The sequence below is a fragment of the Thermobia domestica genome, chromosome 15 (assembly GCF_964235325.1).
Source record: "Thermobia domestica chromosome 15, izTheDome1.hap1.1, whole genome shotgun sequence".
NCBI lineage: Eukaryota > Metazoa > Arthropoda > Insecta > Zygentoma > Lepismatidae > Thermobia > Thermobia domestica.
The window spans coordinates 65,709,830-65,735,525 of record NC_137468.1 but is presented as its reverse complement, the minus strand read 5'-3'; the positions used below and the strand labels follow the sequence as shown (position 1 = coordinate 65,735,525).

The 25,696-nt window shown below is 34.4% G+C and overlaps 1 protein-coding gene across 2 annotated transcripts in view; it reads right to left on the bottom strand.

Moving 5' to 3' along the window:
* LOC145671053 (5-hydroxytryptamine receptor-like) overlaps positions 1–25,696 on the bottom strand; it is a 1,055,419-nt gene that overhangs the window by 421,412 nt on the left and 608,311 nt on the right. For both annotated transcript variants that reach the window (XM_081739738.1, XM_081739739.1), the window contains one exon: positions 9,571–9,657. The gene's annotated coding sequence lies outside the window, so the exon portion shown is untranslated. The remainder of the gene's footprint in view (positions 1–9,570; positions 9,658–25,696) is intronic.

The window sequence follows — 25,696 nt, the reverse complement described above, 5'->3', positions numbered from 1 at the left end:
ATACTTGACATGGTGTAATATTAACACAAAATAATTAAGACCCTACACACTGTGTTACTTTCTTTGGGTTGGTGCAACACCACCACAAGTAACACTTAACACTTTTCCCTACACTATCGACCCCGACATAGTGTCAAATCAACACTGAAAATACTAACACAGATTCAATACCGCGAGGTCTGTGTTGAATTAACACCGCGTAGCGGTAGTCACGCTGGAATCACTGTCCTGTGTTAAATTTGAGTTGAATTAACACAATCATGTTTTACTGTGTGCGAATAACTTGTCCTTAGCTCGAAGCAGTTTAAAAATATGTTGTGTTTACTTTTTGTTTACATATTTTAATCAACCCAATCGTCAACGAGCTAGGCGAGAATATAGCATGTGGTCAAATCTCTAGAATTTCACTTTGTTTTCTGTTATTTCTTGCCCTCTAACGGAGTCCAATTCCAACATTCAATGGCCTTGGATTTGCAGAGCTTCCGTTGAGAGGAAGAAATGACATAATACTGATAGCAAGCTGATTATATGCATTAGCCTAAGTAGAAGTGAAGTAAGTGAGTGTATTTTTTTTCTTCGCAAATTTACGTTTTGTGAGTTTTCGTGAATTCATTTTTGTTTCATTGAAATGAAACTGGTCACATAGTAAAAACTATGTATTGAACTAGAAGCGAAACTTTTGTTAAACTACTATAATCTAAATGACACGTCATTGTCAGTGACATATAATTCGGTAAATTACGTTTTTACTTGTAGATTTTAGTAGCGTACGATTTTTTGAACTGATCACAGATCTAATGTATATATAGGCCCGTTTTCAAGTAAGTGTAATTCTGTGCTCGAGCGAAGGGCGGCAGAATTTAGGGGCGTCAAAATTTTGGAATTATTTTTTTTAAGATTCACATTAAAGTAATATTTAAAACTAACAACCCGAGAAGTCCCGCGCAAGCGCCAGAAAAATATGTTAATTCGCTCTAATTGCAGTAGTTACTAATTAGCTAGCTTATCGGATTATTTTTAAAAAGTCATCCTCTCCTACCCCCACCCCAAGGGGTGAGAATAAAGTAAAACATCAAGGAAACTGATACCATTAAACTCAACGAACTCCAGAACTATGAATTCAATACTAATAGGTCTATATGTCGTTTTGTATTACTTTTAAAATCCCCCCTCCCTGGGGAGTGAAATATGACTTTGAAGTTGAATTGGATTAAAATTGTTACTATTTATCTCAGCGACCCCAAAGACCATGAATTCAACTTTAATGAGAAAAGAAAATGCATACAGGAGGAAGGTTCATTTGCAATACTTTCGAGCCAGAGTTTCTCTTATTCGTTCGAGTGGCTTAAAAACATATGAAAGAATCTGCATTCATTACGTAAACTAATATATTTTTTTACATATAAAATTTATAAAATGCTCTCTACTAAACTCATTACAATCTTTTATTATGTGTTATGTTCAAAATATACTATGCCAAAAACACTGCCTAGTGTTTAAAAGAAAAAGCAATCCATATTTCGCTATTACAATGGTAAGAGAAAATATTGAAGAAATTCAATCATGATTCAAATGAAATTATGAAATATAAAAATGACATAACGGTTAATTAAGCATTAGTAGTTATGCATTTTCTTCAGACAGTAAATTAAAACCTACATGAATAAATTTCATGCCAGTATTGAGAGATTGTGTTCCCAATGAATGAGTGGTTAGCTTGTTGCCTTGTAGTCAAGGGGTCCCGGATTCGATTCCCGGTGGGAACACAAGTGATTTAGATCCCAAGTTAACCTGTAGGTCCCGTCCTTAGTACGTCATCATCATTACATGGAAGGCAATGACAAACTACCATGGATTCAGTTTGTTCAGGGACTTCGGGTCAAACAGCTACCTACGGACATTACACCACATCATAATCATCACTGAGAGAATTAGGTCATTCAAATTACGTTGTTACTTTTATAAGTTGTAATACCAAAACTGCTACTCAACAAGAGCTGGTATGTTTGTAAAATCACGGCTTGTTTCCTTCTTTGAGAGACAAGGAAACAAGCCTTGATAAATCTGTGCGGGAAGACGGCGAATTATTTAGAGCAGAGGAGTAGATAGATAGATAGATAGATAGAGAGAGAGAGAGAGAGGGGGGGGAGAAAGAAAGAGATGGGCAGAGAGAAATACAGAATTCCATAAATAATTTTTCACGACCTTTTATGCAATTTAGCGACTTGGAGTAATTTCATCTTACACTTAGCGATTTTCTGTGTTAGCTTTTTCGGAACACTGCCCTAAAATTAAAGAAAAAGTAGAGCAAACATAGGAAAGACCTTTCAGCACGAGAGACCATGTTTCGAAAAAGTCAAAATGTACGGCTATGCAATGCTTATACGTGTATACGTCAAATGAATAACGTACAGCACCTGTAGATACTGCCAAGCTTAAAAAAAAAAAAGAAAAAAAGAAAAAAATATAAAGCTCTAATTTGTCCACAACTTCTACGTAACAAAGAAAGTTTATATATTTTCATGTGAATATTACCATCCTCTGCAACGATAATCTCTTAAGATTCTCTCTTGCGCAACAACCATCAAATTTTACGAAAACTTTAAGAGCAGAAAATTAGTTTGTGTAATGAAATCTAGACATTTCCAAGGGAAGAGGAATGGTTTTTCACCCACTGCCCTCTACTGGCAAAACAGAGAAACAAAGCATCACGTAATGCTTCCAAACAGAATTTACATTTTGTTTTCATTCATGAAAGCATTCAAAGTCGGAGAAAGACCTGGGTTTTGTAAGGATTTAAATCTAAATATTAAATAGCAGAGGATAAAATTGCAGAGGATAAAATTCATTCTCAGAGTACAAAACACAATTTTGTGGTTCTCATGTTAATGAAACTACTGGTTTAATTTAGGATAAAAGAAGCAAAGTTTGAAATTAGATATTACGAAGTTGAGCATTGTAACATGCAATAGGGTGACGTGTTATAAACCTGGAACAAATGACTTTCGTTTTACATTGAGAAATTATAGTAGACTTTCTAATTACTCAATATCCAAATTATTTGGATTCAGTATTCAAATCTATAGTAACGGATTTATCAATCGTTGGTTGCAACACCGGGTGAAGGTCGGAAGATGGAACCTGTCATTGGGACACTGAATCGATATCAAAAACAGTTTGTTGTCAAGGGCGCCCATCAGGGGGAGCAAGGTGGGGTGCTTGCCCCTCTACAGGAAATTGTTCTTCGCAAGATGCAAAACCCTATAGATTTTTAGAATAGTTACCGCAAAATCTGAGACTACATTTGGAATGTCGCAGATTCTTGCCCCTACCTGAAAACCACAACATGGGTGCCCTAGTTTGTTGCTATTAGTATTTGTAATTGAATTAGTATTGGATAAAGAAGTTCAACTGGTTTTGGCTAATTTTCGTGGCAACAGAACTGAGAGACCTTGAAATGAACACTATTATTGGGACTTTTACTTCTTATAAAAATAAACATTTGTTGCCTTCTGCTATCATTTTTGTTAAACGAAAATCAATACTGGAAATAAAAGAAGTAATAGATTTCTACAACTTCTCGTTTTATTAAATAAATGAGAACGCACATAAATCTTCTCTTAAAACTGGGAATTGGTCCCTAAGTATATTCCTTAACAATATTACGACAACAAAGGTCGACTTATGTTCTAGACACATACAGAAACTGATTCACATCAGGGGCGTCATTTAGGAAGGGCAGGGAGGGGCATTTCCCCCTCCCTTGAGTTTGAGATTTATATAGATTTTATCAATAGAATAGTAGCAAGTCAGTGAAAAACGCGAAATTTTACATATATCAAGGGGTCTTGCCCCCCCCCAAGCCAAATCTGAAGTGACGCTACTGATTCACATATATTGAGCTGAATTTGAATGTATCACTTACCTAGAAAATGTCGTGTTTCCACCACCGGTTGTATTCCATCTGTAGGCTACCCTACTGACTATTGCCTGGCCGTTGCTGCTGGACATACTATTTCACTTTACATTTTTTTCCACAGACTGGTGACAGTGCGGTCTTGACTATGTAACAGGCAACGCTTGGCGTACGTACTATCAGACTCATGCCCTGTGTGAAATGTACCCAAGTCCAAGTAAGTCAGAGAACAGAATTGACTAAATTCCAACTTTCCTGTTCTAAACCGCGATAGAATTCAAGTGATGTTTTCTTGGCCATGTGGTTGGATGCCTTGTGTTGGTGCAGCTTAACCTGGATGACGTCTTATCAGTACAATGCTGGTTTTTAATACTAGTACATTTCACACAGGGCATGAGTCTGGTAGTACGCAGAGTAGATTTTGACGTTTTGCTTCACCTTTCGGTGACGCAATTTTCCTTTGTAGAAGTCTATCACAATCTTGAACACATTTTGAGAAACGTTTACAGCGCCTCGCATCGGTGTGGTGGGCTCAGGACTTTGTGCCGCATATTTCCACATAACGCAATTGACAGTGGCACGACCTGCATGAAAATTACGCACTTGACACATATCTACGACATGCGATACCGTGAATTTAGCGTCGGGAAAAGCCACAATGAGGCATTCTTAAAGTCTGTTCAGTTTTGGCGGCATGAAACTACTCTTCTCGAGATTTCTCTACTACGTGAATAACAAGATACTTGTCATTATCTCCTGGCAATTTCATGACAAAGGATTACATATTTGCAGAGCAGTTGCACATTGACTTCATATTAATATAATTGAATCAAACTTTATATTACATTAGTTATACAATAGTACAATTTATGAAAATAATTTTTAAATCTTGCGAAATTAACAAATTTGAAAACCAACGTTCACTTTAGGTTAAACAGCCCACTTTCGGCTGGATGTGTTTCGTGTCTTCAATTCTTCCGGTTGATGAGACACATAACTCCCCAGCTTACGAAACAGACACGCCTGCGGAGTACAAAATCTGTAGTACACGAGTAAATGATTCAAGTTTCTACAAATCTATGACTAGTTGTTTTCTTGTTTCGCATCGATTTCGAAGCCGATCTTATCAGGAAGGGAGTAACGACGTATTTATACGCAGTGTGTACAGCACCACAAATTAATTCCATTGCTGTTAGTGAGCGCAGAGACCATCAAGTAAGTTAAGAGAGTGTCAATTCCTTTTAGTTTAACATATATCTAATCTCACGTCCAAGTGAATTTTATTACAGAATTTTTTGTCTGAGCATTTACGCAATAAAAGAGTATACAAAGAATTTACTTAACCAAAACATTAAGAAATTGAAATTTAAAACGATTAAATTCTCCTTCCTATTTGTTAGATTTGATTTCATTTTCTGTTTAGCGTCCCTTTCAGCAGCGAGGCTATATGAGACGTGGGCTTACAGTTTAACGTGGAATCCGAACCGCATGAACTCCCGCTGGGAATTGAACCTGAGTCTCCTACGCCAAAGCCAACTTCCCTATCCTTGTGTAAAGTATGCTCAATCTAACGTCAATGTATAGTTTAATCAGGCACGTACAGAAATGTATTCAGTATAATGTTTTCTTAACACAATTCCATAAAAAAAATACTTAATTCATCATAAATATTCTGCTTTCGGAATACAATTTCTCAAATATTCAGCTGAATCTCTTATTGGAGAAACGCCAATCTGTGACGATTTTGAGTTTTCACCTGAAGTCAGGTCTTAAGTTCTGGTCATCACTGAGTGCAAAAATGACTTTCCTATTTCCAATATTGAGCTAGAAATACGAAGTTGCAGCTTTTATTGAGTGCAAAAGGAACCTATGTCCAGGACTTGAAGCCTTTCTGCATTCAACGGTTGGCATCTTCGGAGGATGTTATTTTTAAAAAGTTGGTACCATCATGCCGTTACAATAGATTAAGTATACATTAAGTATAACGTATGTATCTCACAGCAAACAGTGTTGCTTCACAAGGAAGATTTTAATTTTTTAATTGCAAATTAAAAGGGACACATATACAGAGGTGCCATAGAGAAGAAAATGAAATGTGTGAACAATCTTGCAAAATACAGACGAAACATTACGAAATGCGCTAAAATAAAGGGCCATGATCATCATACTAACTACAGAGGGAATTAAATTCGTGCTAAAATGATAGATCTACCATATAAGTGTTGTAAAAATGCTCTGTAAACATTAGCAAAGAGGATCAAGTGTCAGTTCTCATTCGTTTCTTTGAATTCCAAGCCAAAGGCTAGCATAATGTTTTTTGGAAGGGTTAATACGGCGGATGCTGTTAAACGTTGCAGGAATAGACAAAGAAGAAAACAAAATAACTTTCACAAGTTTCTGCATAATTGGAAGTGATCGTGTCGAAGTTTGCTGCAAGGCCTTTCTGAGTTTGCATAATGTAAGTGTGAAAGGAATAAGAAGGATACCCAAGATTCTCTTACAGATGGAAGTCCCGCGGATGGGAGAGGCAAAGGAAAATATGATAATGTTATATCTGTATTTGACATTGCTAAAGTTCATGAACACATAATCTCATTTCCCGCCAAAGAATCCCTCTATTCAGGCACGGAATATCATTATTTAAATGCAGAACAGAACAGAAAAATCAAGTTCAATTTGTTTAAAGCAAACCAACCAGATTCCCATATAAAATATGTATATTAGGTCAAAATTTACTGAATTAATTTTCAACTACAATTTGATGGTCCTCAAGTAGATACCTGTTGCAAATATGAGTAAGTTTTGATTGAATGAAGACACAAGACGAATGTCAATGTGTGAAATGGTATTCCACAAGCGAAAAGGAAAACTCTGCTATGAAACACAGCCAATCACGTACAACAGAATATTAAGAAGTTTTTGTCCTTCAGTTTTGATTATATGCAAAATCTGTAGGTTACGAAAATTACAGTACAAGAGATTTGTTTTATCTGAGACAGCTAACAGTGTCTTGGCTAATATATTTTGTATTAATAACACGCCTACGGAGTAAATTTCATACATCACCCTTTTATGTTTATCATGAATATGTAGTTTGTAAAGGCCGAAATCAAGTCCTCAGGTTTCCATATCACTACGAACCGAGATGTCTACAACAGTGAATGACGTAATTTTAATTTTTATTAATTTTCAAGTTCAAAACAAAAATCACTGCCTAATATGACTCTGTCAAGGCTTAGTGCATACTGAGCAACTCCGCAGAACACAATTTATCTTCCCACTCAGAGGTCACCTGCTACTACCAAATGAGGATATTTTAGGTGCATCAAACGGAAATTACAAAGTTGTAATAGAATTAACACTGTAATGTAGTATGTAAAATTCATCTTAGCTTCTAGTGGCAGAATTAGGTTCAATGTACACTTTGCCGAGGCCGCTAACACCTTAAACTTCCACAACTGATAGAAACAGTTGTTCAAGAAGATAACTATGTCATTGGAAAACATTTGAGCATTAAGAGACACTCGAATTCCATTTAATGTCTCAAATTTCGTAATATCGTCCCCTCTGACAGTACATTTGGAACAACTCAGTCATCCATAACGATAAGTCGATTGTACTTCCACACTTTTTGACTCGGGTGTCCCGGACCGTTAATTAAAAATTTATATTTTGCGAACGTACGAAATTATCCTGATAATTTGATTTCCTGTACCTTCAAACCGGACCTAAATGTAACAAACAGTCTATAAATCCATATTTAGTTGATATAATGCAGATGAGATTAATTTGATAGAGAATATCTTCTGATTTAATGCAGAATGTGATCTGGGTAATTAAGACTGAGGTAAACTAGAAAAACTGAAAATAAGAACTCATCTTTCAAAATTAAATACATTAGAAAACAATGTTTTACCCAGTCCTATACAGCGAAGGCGACAGACATTCCTACATATGCTTCACGCAACTCCATCCACCCTCCATGATAGGAGTCTTTATCGTGATCTCACGTAATTAAGGTCTCATAAGAGGGATGACTACTATCTTGATTATTGTAATTTTATCCCGTGTTCTGAAATCTTAAGAAGAAATACATTTTGAATGCTTCCTGTATTAACTGTTTCCTGATATATAAATATATTAATCTGTAACTTTGTAAAATGGGTGGATTAAAACTTTGCTCAAAATTGTATCACCAAGGTCTTAAACTAATGAAATCGATTAAATTATCGTTTTTAAATATGAGAACATTTATTTCATTTTTCTTAAACATCGTAAGACAAGAAACAAGGATTTTTGGAATTCAATTTTCTCATTATTAGATGAATACCATTATTCGATTTACACTCTACGTTCGTGGAAATTTTTCCAGTTAAACTTCCCTGTATTTCTATATTTTTACAGGATTTCACTTTGTATGTATAGGTTTTTTTCCGACCAATATAATATTCTATCCATTTCATCTCAAGCTGGATGAATAGAACTAATATTTTCTTCAGTTGGTTGCTGTGTTTATCTGTCCATTGATTGACATTTTCAGCTTTTTTAAAAACTGTTTAATTAATTTCTTTTCTTTTGAGTTTAAGGTTACAGATTATATCTCGAGGCTAAGGAAGAAGTTGATGATGATAATGACCTAAAATAGTAGAATAGGAAAGTGAGTGAAAATAGGATAACCCCGAGGAAATTGATGTACAGTGTGTTTATCAAGTAGAAAACCCACTTGGTCTAAACTGGGATCAAGCAATAAACCCCTATGCACCAGAGTTCTATCACTGTACCACCGTGGCTTCTGTTTAATTAGTATTATTGCAAGTAAATTTATGTAAATAGCTTGGTATAAATATTTAACAGTTTCTTCTTAGTATCAAGTGGTTCAGTGATAGTAGCCCAAATAACATTATGGTGATCAACATGTCCTGGGGTATTCCCGTTTCCTCCCACACTCTCAATCCACTAACTTTTCCTTTGCTTGCCTTAATTATCTGTCTCCCTCACTCATAACAGCATATTTGTGGGACGTTGAACAGAAAGATTTTATATCATTTCAGTTTACTTATTAATTATACAAAGTCTATCATATTATCATAATTAGTAGAAACAATCATGAAGCTTACATTCATATCACAAGTATCATGGAGCTCCATATATATGTTATAAAAAGAATAGGAACGAAATAAAATGATTTTGTCATCTTGACTACAACGGAAAAATGCATGCATATGACAGGATAACAACCAAAATTTGCAGTTGAAATAAAGAAAGCATTATTATATGAATTACGGATGTGAATGAAGATTGGCCGACTCATGAGGGTGGAGTCGTCGATCGAAACAGTCTCCGTCCAAAGAAAGGAGAGTGACAAAATAAAATAGAATCTCATCTTCTTTACAATTTCTGAGTTATATACATTGTATAAGACTCCTTTAATCCTTAGAGAGTGAGTAATAATCATGCATATCTTAAGAACATTATAGCTTGCCATAAAGTATTAGCACAACTTGACTATTGATTTAGGTACTACATGGAACAAACTAGCGTAACAGCTCTCAAAACGCAATTTTGCCGAGTCAAACCTTTGACTAATGACATTTATTTAAAATATGGACTTCTACACTACTGCTTTGGGAAAGAAAGTTTCGTACAAGACTTACCTTGGAATCAAGTCTACGTTGTCATGAGTGGGTGTCGCCCAGAAAACCTTTATTTTTTAACTGTGTTCTTTAAAAACCAGCAAATATCTGAAAAAAAGTAGAAAATTATAATAATCAGGAATAAGTTTTCCTTACAATGGAAATTATTCATTTCTTAGTATAATATACTTCTCTTGCAAGAATCTTCAAAGGGTAGATTTTTGAGAATGAGTTTCTTCAAGTGACTTTCTAAAAAAAAAAATAGCTTATTTTACGCGTCTGCTTTAAATATTTTCATACCAACTATAAGGAGAAAAAGAATTAGCACATTTAGGAAGAAAATCCGTAAATTCCCTCCTGGTGCTGCTTCCGCAATCTTAGAAAATCTGTGCTGTGATGAAGATTTTTCTGGGCCAACAAGTAAGCAGTGTTCGCACATAATCAAATACTGTAATGTTGATCACATTAGTATAGCTTTCTGTATCCTGCACGTGCCGATGGCGGACACACAGGATTTCCGTCTATTTGTGGCTGTTCACATTGGTCTTGGCTAGGCAACAAACATGAACGTTGCTTGGTACAGAAAAATCTTATGTATGATACAGAATTCTGTAAAAAAAAAAAAAAAAAAAAAAAAAAAAAAAAAAAAAAAAATCCTTTCCCGTTTTGCTAGGCTAAAAATCAACTTTTCTTCTCTCAGCTCTGAAATTATGAACAGATTCATAAACCTGATGAAATAAAATATGTACATTTGATTTGTGCCTAACCTTGTCATTTTATTATGAAATTAAGTTATTACAAATGTATTTGGAATATAAATTATTCATAGGCAGTAGAGGCAAGGGCGCCGATCCTGGGGGCTCGGGCTCCCTTCTGTATTTATGAATATACAATATTTGGCATAATTTGAATGCAATTTGTCTTAAAATCCTCTTATATATACCTTCTGCATCTGAATGCCTCCCCCCGCAAATTTACAGAGAAATCGGTGCCCTTGTGTAGCGGACACAGTAATTAGTCAAAAGGAAGGTATTCAAGACCGAACTTCAATTGAAGGGCTTGGTGGAAGAAGGGTCAATCCCACTCTTCCCAGGGGTAAAAGTGAATCTGAAAAGGTAAGGGGACGCATGATGTCAAACCGTCCTCCTTGCATATCTTTGTCCATTGTATGCTGTTAGACGCCACATATTTTTTTCTGGAAGTTGGAGGACGACGTCCCCCTGTGTTCCCCTTCACTTTTAGCCCCTAACTCTTCAATGAAAAATGAGTTTTGTGGCTGAAGTGTAAGCTAGTGTCATCTAGTGTTACTCATTGAACCAAATTCATTGTTGGATATCAATAGTGCTCTGTATCTACTCCTACAAATTAAATTTTAAATTTTACTCCTTCTAAACAACTGAACCAATAGTTTTGAAGTCATGCAATGACAAGAAAATCGAACAAAACTGTTTAATGTTTGAAAATCACGATAGAAATGAAATGATCCGCCTCTGAAAAAAAAGTAGAATTTTCTTGTCATTGTACGAAATGAACAACTTGTTTTGAGCGATTGGTGTTCCATAATAAACAAGAATTCTAGGAATGATCCAAAAATGGATCAAAAGATTGAGATCTTGGCCAATAATTAGTTTTAGGATCAGAGGCCACAAAATTTTTGAAAGGCCTCTAAAGCGAATGTTCGCATTTTCTACGTAATAAGCACATCATACTAAGCTAAGTGTTACTTTGGGTTTGGCTACACTATATTTAGTTCTACAGATATAAGGTGTACAAGGAAAATTTTGATTGAATATAAGATATATTGGATCTTCGATCAGGGCTCCCAAAATTTTTTAACGGCCCCATAATCGAGTTTTCGTATTTCTAAGGAAGAAGCACTTCATACTGAGTTAAATGATAGTTTGGGTTTGGCTACACTACCGGTATATATATAGTTCTCCAGACACAACAATTTTTTTATTCAAATAAATTGGATCTTTAGACTCAATAAATAAAACGTGCACTAAAGCAAAATCTAAATTTTCTAGCTCATACCTTATCCAAAACTACTGATTTAATTATTTTCCTGCTGTTTAATGGATTTTATAAAAGCATTGTTATTAAGGATATTTATATGTATTTATTTATTTTTACGGCCATCCCGTAAAATTTTAGATGGTAATCTTCATGTTCATAATTTTGAGTCCTCTCTGTACTACTTGATCACTTTATGCTTATGGTCTCTGTATATGATGAGAGAAGGAATGTTCAGTTAAACTGAATGTGAGTTATGAAAACCGAACGTTTTCACTCACCCCACAATTCTATGATAGAAGACATTTGAAATAATAACCCCCCCCCACAGAGCAGATGAGATATGTCTGTTTCCGTTAAATTCTGCCATCCATTTTCCAACTAGGCAAGCTGTTGCGGTACCCACTAATAGCATATATATATATATATATAGCGAGAGAGAGAGAGAGAGAGAGAGAGAGAGAAACAATGACGCTCTCAGACAGGAAAGCGTCGTCATTCAACCAAAAAAAAAAAACATTCGACGCTAAAATAAATAGAAAAAGAAACAAAGAAAAGGGGTAAAATGATCTAAAAAGGTCAATTGCTGATTACGTTCTTCCTCTGTTTTTTACTATTTGCTTTCTGTGTTTAGGAAAAGAAAAAAAAAAGATAAACAGTTTCGAAAAGTTCGATAGATGTAACGTGTTATTCCGTTCAACCAGACACAAAACGTTTGCTTATGGTAGTGCAAAAACTTTTTTTTTTTTTTTTGCTAAACTGTAGCAGTTAAGCGTTAATAATGTTTTTTTTTTTTTTTAAGTAGATTTTAGTCCCTTTTTTGCTCTCATCAGAGCACGGATAGTGGTATACCTATGTAGAGAATGCTCATGTACGTATTGATGTATTGACGTAATGATAGCGACAATGTAAATATATATCTATTTGCTGTTATGAAGAATACACGTTACTCAAACAATTATATTTTAGAGGTTAAATAAGTAGCACAATTTCCGTTTACTTTCCGTACAGTCTATTCGACACGCATGTGAAAATATTTAAACGCTTATTATCTAAATCATCAAACTGATGTGACATGTTTCCCTTCAAAATAACGCTATGTACTGGCAAGGGATGCAAGAATTTAAGGGTATCGAAGATTTTCTAGAGATAGGGGTCCAAATTCATGTGTAACATTTTCCCTAAAATCAGACTAAATTTACTGAAAAGTCGTGATTTTGAGTTCCGAACCGCAAGGACCTATCCCTTGTGTACGTTTCTGATTGGCAGAACATTCCGTCAAATTACATGTGAAAAATTTAACAGAGATTAATATCACCTGGCACTATAGTTGAGACTGTTTTATTTTGAAAAGCGTCTTCAAAATGATGTTCATGTTAGTTGACGTTTATCGTCCCATTTCAGCATCGAGACTATATGAGATACGGACCTAAAGTTTAAGGTGGTATCCGAACCACTGTAATGTGTCAAAGGTCTTCCATCGGGAATTGAGCCCGGAACCGTGTGTGCTAGCCACTAGACTAGCCTGAGGAATGTCTTGTGAACGACATATATGAAAGATATTTCATATGAAAGATATTTCATATCTGTAAGTATAGTTGGGTCGAGCGGAAAACGAATGAGAGGGTGTTAGAAGAAGTGGGGGGGAGAAAAGAACATTTTTAGGTACTATTGAGGAGAGAAGCAGGAACTGGTTGGGACATTGTCTAAAAAGGAATTGTATCTTGAGAGACATTCTAGAGGATATGGTGGCAGCACAGAGAGGAAGGTGACGAAGGAGGCTATAATTAATTTACGATATAAAAGCGGAAAAATCATACGTGAAGATTTTTTGTTAGCAGTAACATGACCATTGCTTATAATGGAGGCCTCTGGGTACCAAATCCATGAGTAGAGGCGTGACTTTCAGGCCTCCTACAGCTTTGCCACTGGCACGAAACCACATAAACAAAATTCGCATAAGTTAACCCAGGGATGCAAATAGGCCAAAAAAAAAAAAAAAAACCTCGCCCAAGAGAAAAGCTACTAGCCCACATCCACTATAGAAATCACTTACTTACCTTCGGTATGATATTAAATGCTCGCCCGCACCGATTATTATTTGCATCCCTGCATTAACCATTGCATCAGTGGAGAGGGCGGGGGTCATCTCCCACGAACAGAATAACACAGCAAAGTGTAAAAACGTTTGATATGTTGATAAAAATATATGATTAACGGAAGTGAACACAAATCTGAATGCACTGTTATTTCTTTAAGGTTAAATTAGAACAAATTAATGCAATGTGCATAAGTATAATCAACTCAAAAGTTTATTAATGCTGGGTTAAGTCAATGCCCAACAGGTGAGAAAATTTGGAACTCTGCACATAATTTACCATTAAGATTTTCACTCTCAAAATGGTCAATTAAAGGGTTTCTGAATTAAATGAAAAGAGTTTTTGAATTAAATGACTATTGAATTCTGGTGAGATAAACCAGAAATAAATAAAAAAGAACCGACTTATTGTCAGTTAATCACTCAACAAGTAACTACATAGGCTATCCGAAGCCGATGGACTGTTGAGAAGCGGATTTTTATACGTATTGTTATTATTATTATTATTATTATTATTATTATTATTATTATTATTATTATTATTATTATTAGTAGTAGTAGTAGTAGTAGTAGTAGTAGTAGTAGTAGTAGTAGTAGTAGTAGCAGTAATAGTAGTAGTAGTAGTAGTAATAGTAGTAGTAGTATCAGTGTTTTTTCGAAAGGGGATCGATTGTAACATACTCATCAAGAATATTTTATTCTACACATTCTAATTTGCTGCTAAGGCATTTCTATCTAAATTTAAGCAACTGAAAGAAACTAGTAGGCATAACGGACAAACTGAAGGTATTATCTGTTGAATCCATAAAATATAGTCTTGGCTTAGTCTTCAAATCGATCTAAACTGAAATAGAACACTTCTTTAACAAAAGATGAAAAATCCGCAAGAGTTATTGCACTTTTTTATACTTCAGAAAAATATACATGTATGAGTCACCTTAAGGAAGAAAACACTAGAGATGGGCAAAACCGATTTTTATAAAAACCGGAATCTGGTTTCCAGAAAAACCGAAACCCGTAAAATGGACATTTCGGTTTTTTCCAAAACCGATTCGATTTTTCACCGAAACCTGTTTCGGTTTTCACCGAAACTGGTTTCGGTGAAAACTTTTGGAAGATACATAAATCTATTTCTGTGGGAACAGATTCGGTTTCCGGACAACGAAGCAGTATTCTGGTCGGAAATAGAACAAATTTTGGAAAAACCGGAACCGGTTTTGAAGAAAACCGAAACCGGATCCGGTGTAAAACCGAACAGGTTTAGGAGAAAACCGATAACCGTTTTCAGTGAAAACTGAACCGGTTTTGAAGAAAACCGAAACCGGTTTTGGAGAAAACCGAAACCGTTTTTTTGGAAATTTTCAAAACCCATTCCGGTTTTTCTAAAAGCTGAAAAACTGGTTTTTGTGCCAACCATTAGAAAACACTGAGTATGAATAAATTATTTCTGATATGGATTTTCTTTCACTATTGTTGAAAAGACATGAATGATTCAATTCCTTCCTCTAAACGTCGTAATGCTATGTGAATTGTTCTCCAATCATTTAGCACTAAGGTCTGAAATAGAGGAAACTGCACCTGTTTGTTGGCTACGGAGGAATTCATATCCTTAAAGGCGTTCGGGTGTCTAGTACAGAAAAGGTCATATTTTCAAATAATTGGGAAGTTGTCAAATAGTTGGGAAGTTCAGGACGTTTACACCAAAATGCAATACGACATTACCGTCATGTACTTCCCAAATCAACGTGGGTAAAGAAGTGGATGGAACCAGTTAGGAAGTAACTGCTTCGGGAATTCAATTTTTCTATTGGTCAGAATGAGAAGCATACATCCAGCAGTAGCCAATGTGTAAGGTTAGAGCATATCATTATACTGTGAAAATGTTTCTGAAAATGCGATAACCATAGTATCACATCTCAGTAATAAAATTTTTAATTGTGTGATTTTATATAGTAAATATGATTTGACAGGGATACTAAGAGACCCTGGATTTTACATGTCCATGTTTGTATCATTTTACATCGTTTAATGTAAGTATAAGCTTGTAGTGTACAAGTTTCGGAAACAATAACAAAACAAAATTTGAAAAAAAAGTAAAACATACATACGTATATGTGTTTTATTGTAACTGGACACACAAGAGGCACCGTGTGGTGGCAAAAGAGCCAAGCACTAATCCCTTCATGCATTGTTCGTCCAAGCTTGTTTAAACCATGAGGGAAAACAATGTTACATGTAACCCTTTTGGGAAATACATAGAGGAAATCTACATTTGTGTTGCTAGAACACGGTGTTGCTGTTACTTCTCTTTGTTTTCCAAAAAGTAGGTCGCGTTACTACAAAGTGATATAGTTTTTCGTTGTAAGAAGGAAATACATAAATATCATAATGTATATTTTTATCTAATGAGCTGTATAGGAGTATCTATATAATTTTCCTTCGAACTTGTTTCTCAGTACATATAAGAATATAACGTCCACTTTACCATCAGGTTACGAATTGTAAACATTAAAAAATTCTGGATATATTATGCCCTTTTTGAAACAAATACAAGGGAGGAAATATTGTTATTAATTCAAAACTGTTACTGTAAACAAAGAATTCTTGTATATATTACATATTTGGGAGGGAAGGAATATTTATTTATTTATTTTTGCATATAAGGGTAACAAACAGTTATTATAAAATATTATTATTATTATTATTATTATTATTATTATTATTATTATTATTATTATTATTATTATTATTATTATTATTATTATTATTATTATTATTATTATTATTATTATTAAAGTTTTCTGATTTCGCCAGGTTCTGGAACTAATGAGTTCTTTTTAATTTTATATTTAAGCCTGGAAATGTTACATCCATATTTCTCGATCTTCAGTTTCCTCTTCTTAACTCCTAATATTTTCTAATTTTCAAATAATAGATCAGTTCTGTTCTTCTTCTTCCTATTCCTCGCTTTCCCTCCATCTTCCCTTCTATTGCGGTATGAAGGAGACAATTTCTTCGCAAGATATCTCCAATTCAGTTGGCTTTTCTATAAAGGATGCTGGCTAGAAGCGTCCTCTTCTCTCCTATCCGTTTTAAAACATCTTCGTTTATTGCTTTCTCTGTCTATTTTATGTTCTCCATTTTTTCCAGCACCTCATTTTGAAGTTCTTTAAATGTATCTTCTCTAACTTCTGTAATGTCTAAGTTTCTGAACCATATACAGCACTTGATCAACTTCTTCCTAAGTTCAATCTTAAGCCTGCTAGTTAACAGCTATATTTTCTTGTTGAATGCTTCTTTGGCTGTGGCAATTCCCCCACGGGTCAACGTAGGAGAAAGAAAACTTGAAGTGGTCGATCACTTCTGGGAGGTATTTTGATGAGAGACACTTACTGCACCAAAGAGATCAGGTCAAGCATAACAAACAATACAATCCTGAAATATCGGAGAAATATGTCACTCTGTTTTAATAAACAGTACACCTGGTCATGTGTGCTGAGTCCCCCGAAAGTCATACAGTAATTGGTATCACTGTACCTTGCACGTCTTTTATAAATGTACGATTTCTGGCACGGCTTATGTTACATCTTCCAATTTTTTTTTAATATATTTCGGGAAACTTTGGTTCCCTTATCAATTAAATGTCGATAAAATAGAAGTAACCATTAGTTAATTTACATAACATCAGAAACATGTCCTCATTTAACTAAAAGTCCTAAATTTGAGATTAGTTCACAATATATGCTGTTCAGCGTTTATTCTCGTAAAAAGTACTTGACAATACGCCAATAGCTCTTAAATCTTAATAAACTTTGGCAAATACGATAAAGAAGATACAAAAACCTGCATTTATAAATTAATCTACGCTAATAGTTCAAATGATCAGTATTAACTTATATACCCTTTAATACCATAAATATGTCATTTTTAACATCATCAATACCTTTTGAGCTTCACCATAAAATCTTTCTAGGTTAACCAAATGACAAGATCAGTAAGCCTACTTTACGCTTTATACCCGACAACGTTTGGGAGGTGATTCCTGAAAGCAAGATTAGACGAAAAGTATAGACAAACCTGGGTGCACAAATGCTTCTCTTCGGAGTTAAAGGCTGCAGAAAACATGGAAAAATAAAGTTTAAACTATCGAACATACCGTAGTCGGTTCAAGACTTCACTTAGGAACTAATACGTGCGCGATCCAAAAATATATGTTTCAAAATCCTAAGGTACTCACGCAACAATTTTTATGGAGACAGTTTGACTATAGGCGTACAATTTGAAGTACTCACCAACTACGTTTATAAAAATTGTTGCGGAAGTACCGCAGGATTCTCAAACATGGATATTTGGATAGGACACAAACTAGTTCCTAAACAAAGCCCTGACCCGACCATGGTTAGCTCCATAATATTCGAGCTATGGAACTTTAAATTTCATTTTCTCGTGTTTTCGGCAGCTTATAACTCCGAAAGGAAGCATTTGTCCACCCAGGTTAGTCTATTTTTTTTCTTATCTTGTGTCAGGAATCAGTTCCAAACGTTATCCGTGTTGTTTTGATACACCCTGTACACTTGATCGTACTCGAGGCATGTGAGGTGTATACACTCTCTTATATTACAGGTATGGAACGATTTAAAATCACTTATATCTTTTGAGGTTTAACCATTAGTTAGTTTAACATTTGGAAATCAAATCTGTTTGGCTTTAGTTAAAGCAACTACAGTACTCTGGGCTTCATATATCCTACCATAATCCAAGTCTGTGACGTTCTAACCTCAGCAACGTTTTCTGGGGACTTAACAAACAAATCTCTTAACCGGAAAACACGTATAGTCTCAGAAAATGTTGTAACTTTTAACATTAAACCAAACCTAACTTCATCACTTATTTTGTTTTGGGGATGAATACTAACCGTTAACGTCACCGTTATTAATGAATATGTTAACATATTTATTTCATTATCGAACTAACGAGCGAGATAATCGCTCTTGTTGCTAATGAAAAAAAAAAACAGAATTCAAGAAATCGTTTTCGTTCAAGAGTTATTATGTGGAATAACGTATGTACGTAATTCGTATTGACGTTACAATTTTTAGGCAACACTAGTGTTTCTAATAAAATAAATCTTACTATTAGGTTTAATATAGGGTCTAAAACATGTAACAAATTAAAAGAATTTCGTACAACTCTGGGAAGGTTAGGCGTTAACTATACTTTTAAGTTATTATGTCTCACTAGCCACAGTTTGTACTGTCATAGTTTTTTGTTATTGTGTATCACTAACTATACTGCATACTGTTATAGCTTTTGCTTTTTCTGTTCATGAATCACAAAGCATTTTCCTATTGTTTTAGGCTATTGTGTCTCATTTTCCATAGAGTATACTATCATAGTTTTGAGCTATCATGTCTCACTAACTATAGTGTGTATAGCCATAGTTTTAGATTATTATGTCTCATTATCCATAGTGTATACCACCATAGTTTTAGATTTTATTCACAATTAACCATCGAATATATTGCCATACTTTTACGTTATTATGTATTGTTACCCACAGTGTACACATCTATAGTATTAAGTTATTATGTCTCATTAATCATAGAGCATACTACAATAGTTTTATGTTATTATGTTTAATTAAACGTGATGTATACTACAGTATAATTTTAAGTTACTGTGTCTCATTAACCACAGAATATACTTTCAAAGTTTTAAGTTTTTTAATCTAATTACCTATAATGTATATTGGCGTAGTTTTATATTATTATTCCTCATTAACCATAGTGTGTACTATCATAGTTTTAAGATATTTTTTCCCATTAACTAGTGTGTATACTCCCATAGATTTAACTTATTGTGTGTCATTAACTACAGTTTTAGGTTATTGTAACTCATTAACCAAAGAGTACATTGCCGTAAGTTTAGTCTATTATGTCTTATTGTCCCATAGTTTTGTGTCATTATGTCTCGTTACCCATAGTGTATAGCGCTATAGTATTAAGTTATTAAGTCTCATTAACCATAGTGCATACTACAATAGTTTTATGTTATTATGTCTAATTAAACGTAGTGTATACTGCAGTATAATTTTAGGTTGCTGTGTCTCATTAACTATAGAATGTACTTTCAAAGTTTTAAGTTATTATATCTCATTACCTATAATGTATATTAGCATAGTTTTATATTATTATTGCTCACTAACTGTAGTGTATACTATTATAATTTTGTTATTTTGTTTCATTAACTAGTGCGTATACTTCCATAGTTTTTAATTTATTGTGTGTCATTAACTATAGATTCAGGTTATTATATCTCATTAACTATAGTGTATGCTGTAATAGTTTTAGGTTATTATATCTCATTAACCATAGAATATATTGCCATAAGTTTAGTCTATTATAATAAGTTTGGATGATTCCGGACAGTCGCTGAATCCGGACTTCATAAGCTTACGATAATACTGTTCTTCGCATGTATTATGTGGAGACTTGTGATGCCTATTTGAAGCACCGTACCTTCCTAAAGTTCAGTGTTGAGTATTAAGTGCAAAGAGTGTTATACGTTGTTTCGACGGTGGGAGAAATAAGAAGAAACAGTAACGTTCATGCACGTTTTTTGACCTGATGTAACTTTTTAGTGGAATATGTTATGGTTTTACACAGAAGTGATTATCAGCAAGTCGTTAAGTAAGACATATATCGAAGCGAAGACCATACTTTACTCGTTGCATATTGGAAGAATTATATTACTTTGCGAGTGCCTGCTCAACGCGTGCACAAGTTTACAGTGCTCAAAATGGGCAAATCCGGAAGTTTAGGGAAGGGTGAATTTGGATACGTTTATTACGTTAAGCTGAATCCGGACAATGTGACTAATAAACTAAGAGGATTCAGAACACTCTCTCCTCTCTCGCTCTTCACGTTTATGAGTGTGAAATAGTAAGTGAGGTCTATTGCTTACATATAGCGTCTATTCATTTTTGCCATTAATGGACTCTAAAGAATCACCAGAAAAAGCTATAAAATTATCTTAGGATCTACAAACACAACTAAATGACAAAATGCTAATCATAAGGTGCTCAAAAATTCTACACTACTGAATGGCTACATCATCTGGTATATTCCCATTTGATCCGCAACAAGTTCGGGAACATGAATTCCTTTTGTCGAATGAACATGATCCGCCAGTGGCTGGAAACAATTCCTCTTTTGTGTCAACAGATTCATCCCCAAACACGTCTCAATCGCCTGCAGAGTCATCAGATAAACAGTTCATATCTTTTAATGCTGTTGCATCTTCCAAACCCACATCCCAAAGGTCCGACGTTGCTAAAAGATTAAGTATCACGAATTGCAGTTTGCTTCAAACTATCTTCTCAAACACAATCTAAGGTATGGACGAAAACAACTATGGATTTTGTGGGAAGAACTATTATGCACCATCATCAATCAAATACTGTTTCTGGTTGTCCTGTACTGTGTGTAAGACCTGGTTTCATGAAAGATGTGTTGGCGGTGGAAAGGAACCGTATTTTAGCTGTGGACGATGTGTCTGAATTATGACTAGTGCTTCACGAAACTGGCAGACGTCATTAACGCAAAAAAGAAAAAAAAATAAATAAATGCTAGTCTCAGTGCACACATATTATACATTTTACTAATAATTTAGTTGTTACTGGCAAAAAATAGTAGTACAATGTAGTTCTAATGGAAACAAATGTGATTATTATATTTAATGATTAAACGCTATAGTGGTAGTTATACTACTCTACATTTAGCTTACAATTTCAACAGTAATTAATATAGAAATTGCTATGTTAGTAATTTTTATGTATTTATCATGTATTCGTATTTATATTCTGTACTTATCATGTTAGAATGTTAGTGTAGCAATATAGTAATCTAAGATATACCTATCATGTATATATATATCTTCCTTCAAAATTCAGTGTCCGGAATCGCCAACCTACTGTCCGGATTCACCCTTCCAAATTTGCAAATCAAAGATTTTGTCAACTTTTAGAAAATTATTTTTTTATTTCTTAACATGCCATTCCAAGAAAACCATTTCAGTTGTACATGCATACCAACATATCATTAAATATGACAAAGTATTGGATATTTTCGTTTAGCGGGATAGTAGTGAAAGAAAGAAACATCGGAACTGTCCGGATTCACCCAAACTTACCCTCTGTCGTGTTATGCATAGTGAGAACTGCCATAGGTTTGTGTTATTAGTCTCCTTCACCATAGTGTATACTACCACAACTTTAAGTTATTATTTCTCATTACCTATACTGTGCACTGTCATAGTTTTATTTTTATTAGGACTCATTAACTAGGGTGTATATTGCCATAGTTTCAGCTTCTTGGGTATCATTAATCATAGTGTATTCGCCCATGTTTTAGGCTAATAATTTTAATTGCCCATAGTTTATATTCCGGTATTTAGGCTATTATATCTCAATAACCATTGTGTATATAAATAGTTTTAGATTTAATGTCTAATTAAACATTTTGGGCCTTATACGGAGTCGTTCTGGCGCGTACTAAAGAGTTTTACTAACATATGTTTCCTGCAGTAGTCAGACCTTTAGAATACGTGAAAATGACTCTGCATAAGGTCCAGAGTATATTGACATAGTTTTAGATTGTTTTGTCTCAGTAACTATAGTTTATATCACTGTAGATTTAGACTATTATGTTTTATTAACAATAGTATATACTGTCAGTTTGGCAATGTTGTAATGGAAGGTTTGATAGGAGTATATTTTAAATATCAGTTTCACCGTAAATATGAGTCTCACGCTGTATAGGTTTGCGTTAATGCATCGGACAATTTGAATATTATTATGCCACATTCAATGTCACATACACAATTTGTGATATGACACAAGTGACGCAAATTTTAAACTTTGTAATGATACATTCTTTGCCTATTTTTAAAGAAGACTCACCATCAAGAGTTATTCAAGCGTATTTTGTATTGTGTTGCATTTCTTGCAAAGACTGCTAAGAAATGAAACCGCATGTGACGTGATTTTTGATCCTACTTTTAAAGCCACGAACGATATGCTTTTAGCGTCGTAAAAATTACTTTTCTCGAACATTACGCATAAGTATGCTCGAGCGTGTTATTTTGTTCCATTTTAGTAGATCTAGTGATTGGTTTCTTACGTTTCATCTTTGAGTGAATTCTTTTTTCGTTTTTGCGCTAATATTTGATTGATTTATTTGGAGTTGAAGATGACATGCAGCACTGAGGCAATCTGAGATATAGAGATACAGCTTAACGTGGAATCTGAACCCCTGATCTCCCACTGGAACTTAGCCCCCAGCGCCTAAGATGCGTACGCTAGAAATTGTCAGTAGAAATTTCATATACTAATAGTGTTGAAGAGTTCGCATACTTCCACATTCTCTAAACTCACATAAATAACCGCATTGGGTCTTATTCAGAGTCATTTTGATGTATGATTAGCGTCATGCTAAAGGCCAGATTACTGCAGGAAACGTACGTAAGTCGAACTCTTTAGTATGACGCTAATCACTCGTCAGAACAACTTTGCATAAGACCCATTATGCTTGTTATTAATACGATATTCCTAGAATCAGTTACAAGATATCATTTCTTTTGGTGGTGTATGAATTAATTGGTATCAACTTCTATTCTTCACTCATTTACCTGGTGAAGAAACCCGCAGTATTCCGAAATACATCAACAAAATGCACTTCGAATATCTTTGTAATATTTATCCAACTTTCTGCTTCTAATGGTTACGATATTCGAAAGTAAAGTACCATTACAGTCTTATAATGATTGACGATGTCATATATCAAGATCATTTCGATTGTGTTAGAAAACCATCCTCGTTTGTCTAATTCTTAGGTAAATGGAAAAAGGGAAGGTAAACAGAAAATTTCACAACTTTCCTGAGCTGAACAGTTTGAGATGATTTTCCTACGACTGCCATCTTGAAGTATAACTTGATTTGTCTCCTGTCCTGTATCTACGAAGAATGTTCAATCTCAATGTTTGTCACATAAAGAATAGGTGAATATTTGAAAATATTTACTTAGCGTTTAGATTGCCCAGGTGTAAGGCGTTAAATACCAACAACAACAAAGGTTTCGTTACAGCCATCAAACCAGTTTTGTACAGCATAAAAGTTGAAAGTTAACTCATAATCGTACCTGTTAACGTGAATTTTATGTTGCGCAAAACTGATTTGACGGTTGTAACAAAACCTAGAAAGAAACAAATGAAACCGAGTTTGGAGAGGAAGAAGCTGGAACCTGCAACGTTAAGTAGCAGATTTAGAAACAGTTGCTTGATGGGAATTGTGGAGATTACTGGTTATCAACGTTCCTCGCTGTACTGAAACTGAACGATAAATGGCAAGTCATTCTTCTTTTAAGCTAAGGAAGGACGATGCAACAGTTTCACCGAGTTTCGTCATTTCACGATTGTTGCAACACTTTTAGGGTTGCAATATAGTTATTTTGAGTCATCAAAATGTTGATCCTTAGAAGTTTTTTAGTTACGGTTGGACATTGTAAAACATTTTGTGGAATTTTTTAACACTTATGAAAGCAACGGATATATATCACATTAATGTATTATACCAAAGCTGACAAGCAACTAATTAGAAACTTTACTTATTGTAAATTTAACAATTAAGCGGGTAATTCCTCTAAACAGAGATCGATACCAAGATTTCTATTATTCGCTTTATACAACAACATATCCAGGTAATCATTTACTTCTACAATTAAAATAACATAAACCGTTATTTGGGAATAAATCTGTACTCAGCTAATTTGCCACAATAGAGGATGTTATATAAAGGAGCTATGGTGTACCACCTTATACCATTTTTGTTTACTGAAAGCAGTACGGAAATGATTTCTTATATATTTTTCTATCATAGCGCCAGTGTAATGTTTGTTCTTTCCCCCTTATCTTCGTTATATTCAAGAAACCCAAAATTCGTTGGATGTAAGCTTGTTCCCAGGTTCATTAATCATTCTACGTGTTTTGCCCTGTCAGCAACTAATGCAGAGGAATTGTGTTCTTGGAACGGTAAAGATGATCTTATACAATCCTGTTCCACGATGCACGGGTCTTTGTTTTCCTTTGAGATTAATACAAGGAGAACTTTGACAAGCATATTATTTTTTATTATTATTATCCTTGCATGCAAAACTCCCTTTACCTCCTGGTTAGATACCTTTCGCTCCCTTCCTACGATACCACGATACATTTAGCTCGTTTTTCCTTATTCTATATATATATAATTTCTGAAGGAAGGGTGTAGATGCTGTTTCGGTGAAAGAATGAAAAAAATGGAAACATCGATACGTCACTTTGCATCACCTTAACTGATGGAGCTAAATAATCTGTTATTTCATCTAATTTATCATTCCATGTTCAGATTGAGTATTGTTACTGTCTCATACAAATATTATCCATAAGAAGATTATTATGTTATCTCAGTTCTTCTTGGTCAACAATCTTGATCGATTTGGCGAAGAGTTTCAGTATTGACTATTCTGCGCTAGAAATTTATTGTTCTATATTTTTCTTTCAATCATCTTCCATTATTCAATCCGTGTATTTCAGTCGCAGACTTAAGAAGCTTCGGGAGTGTCACCATTTATGTTTGTGACTACAAAAACTATGAATTCGACACTACTATTGATCATTTTCGATCACTTTGCGTCCCCCTTCTCCTCCCTACAACGGTATTATGTTCTTTTGTTAATATTTTATTGTATCTAGAGAGTACGCATAAATGTATATTTACTTACAATATGTTCTATGCAAGTAAATATGAGAGAAAATGTTACAGTAAGTCCACATACTTTTACACCGCTAAACAGTTTGGGCCTTATGCAGAGTTGTTTTGATGTATGATTTGCGTCATACTAAAGGCCTGACTACTGCAAGAAACATATGTTAGTCGAGTTCTTTAGTATGACACTAATCGCTGTCAGTACGACTCTGCATAAGGCACTTTAAATTTATATGTAA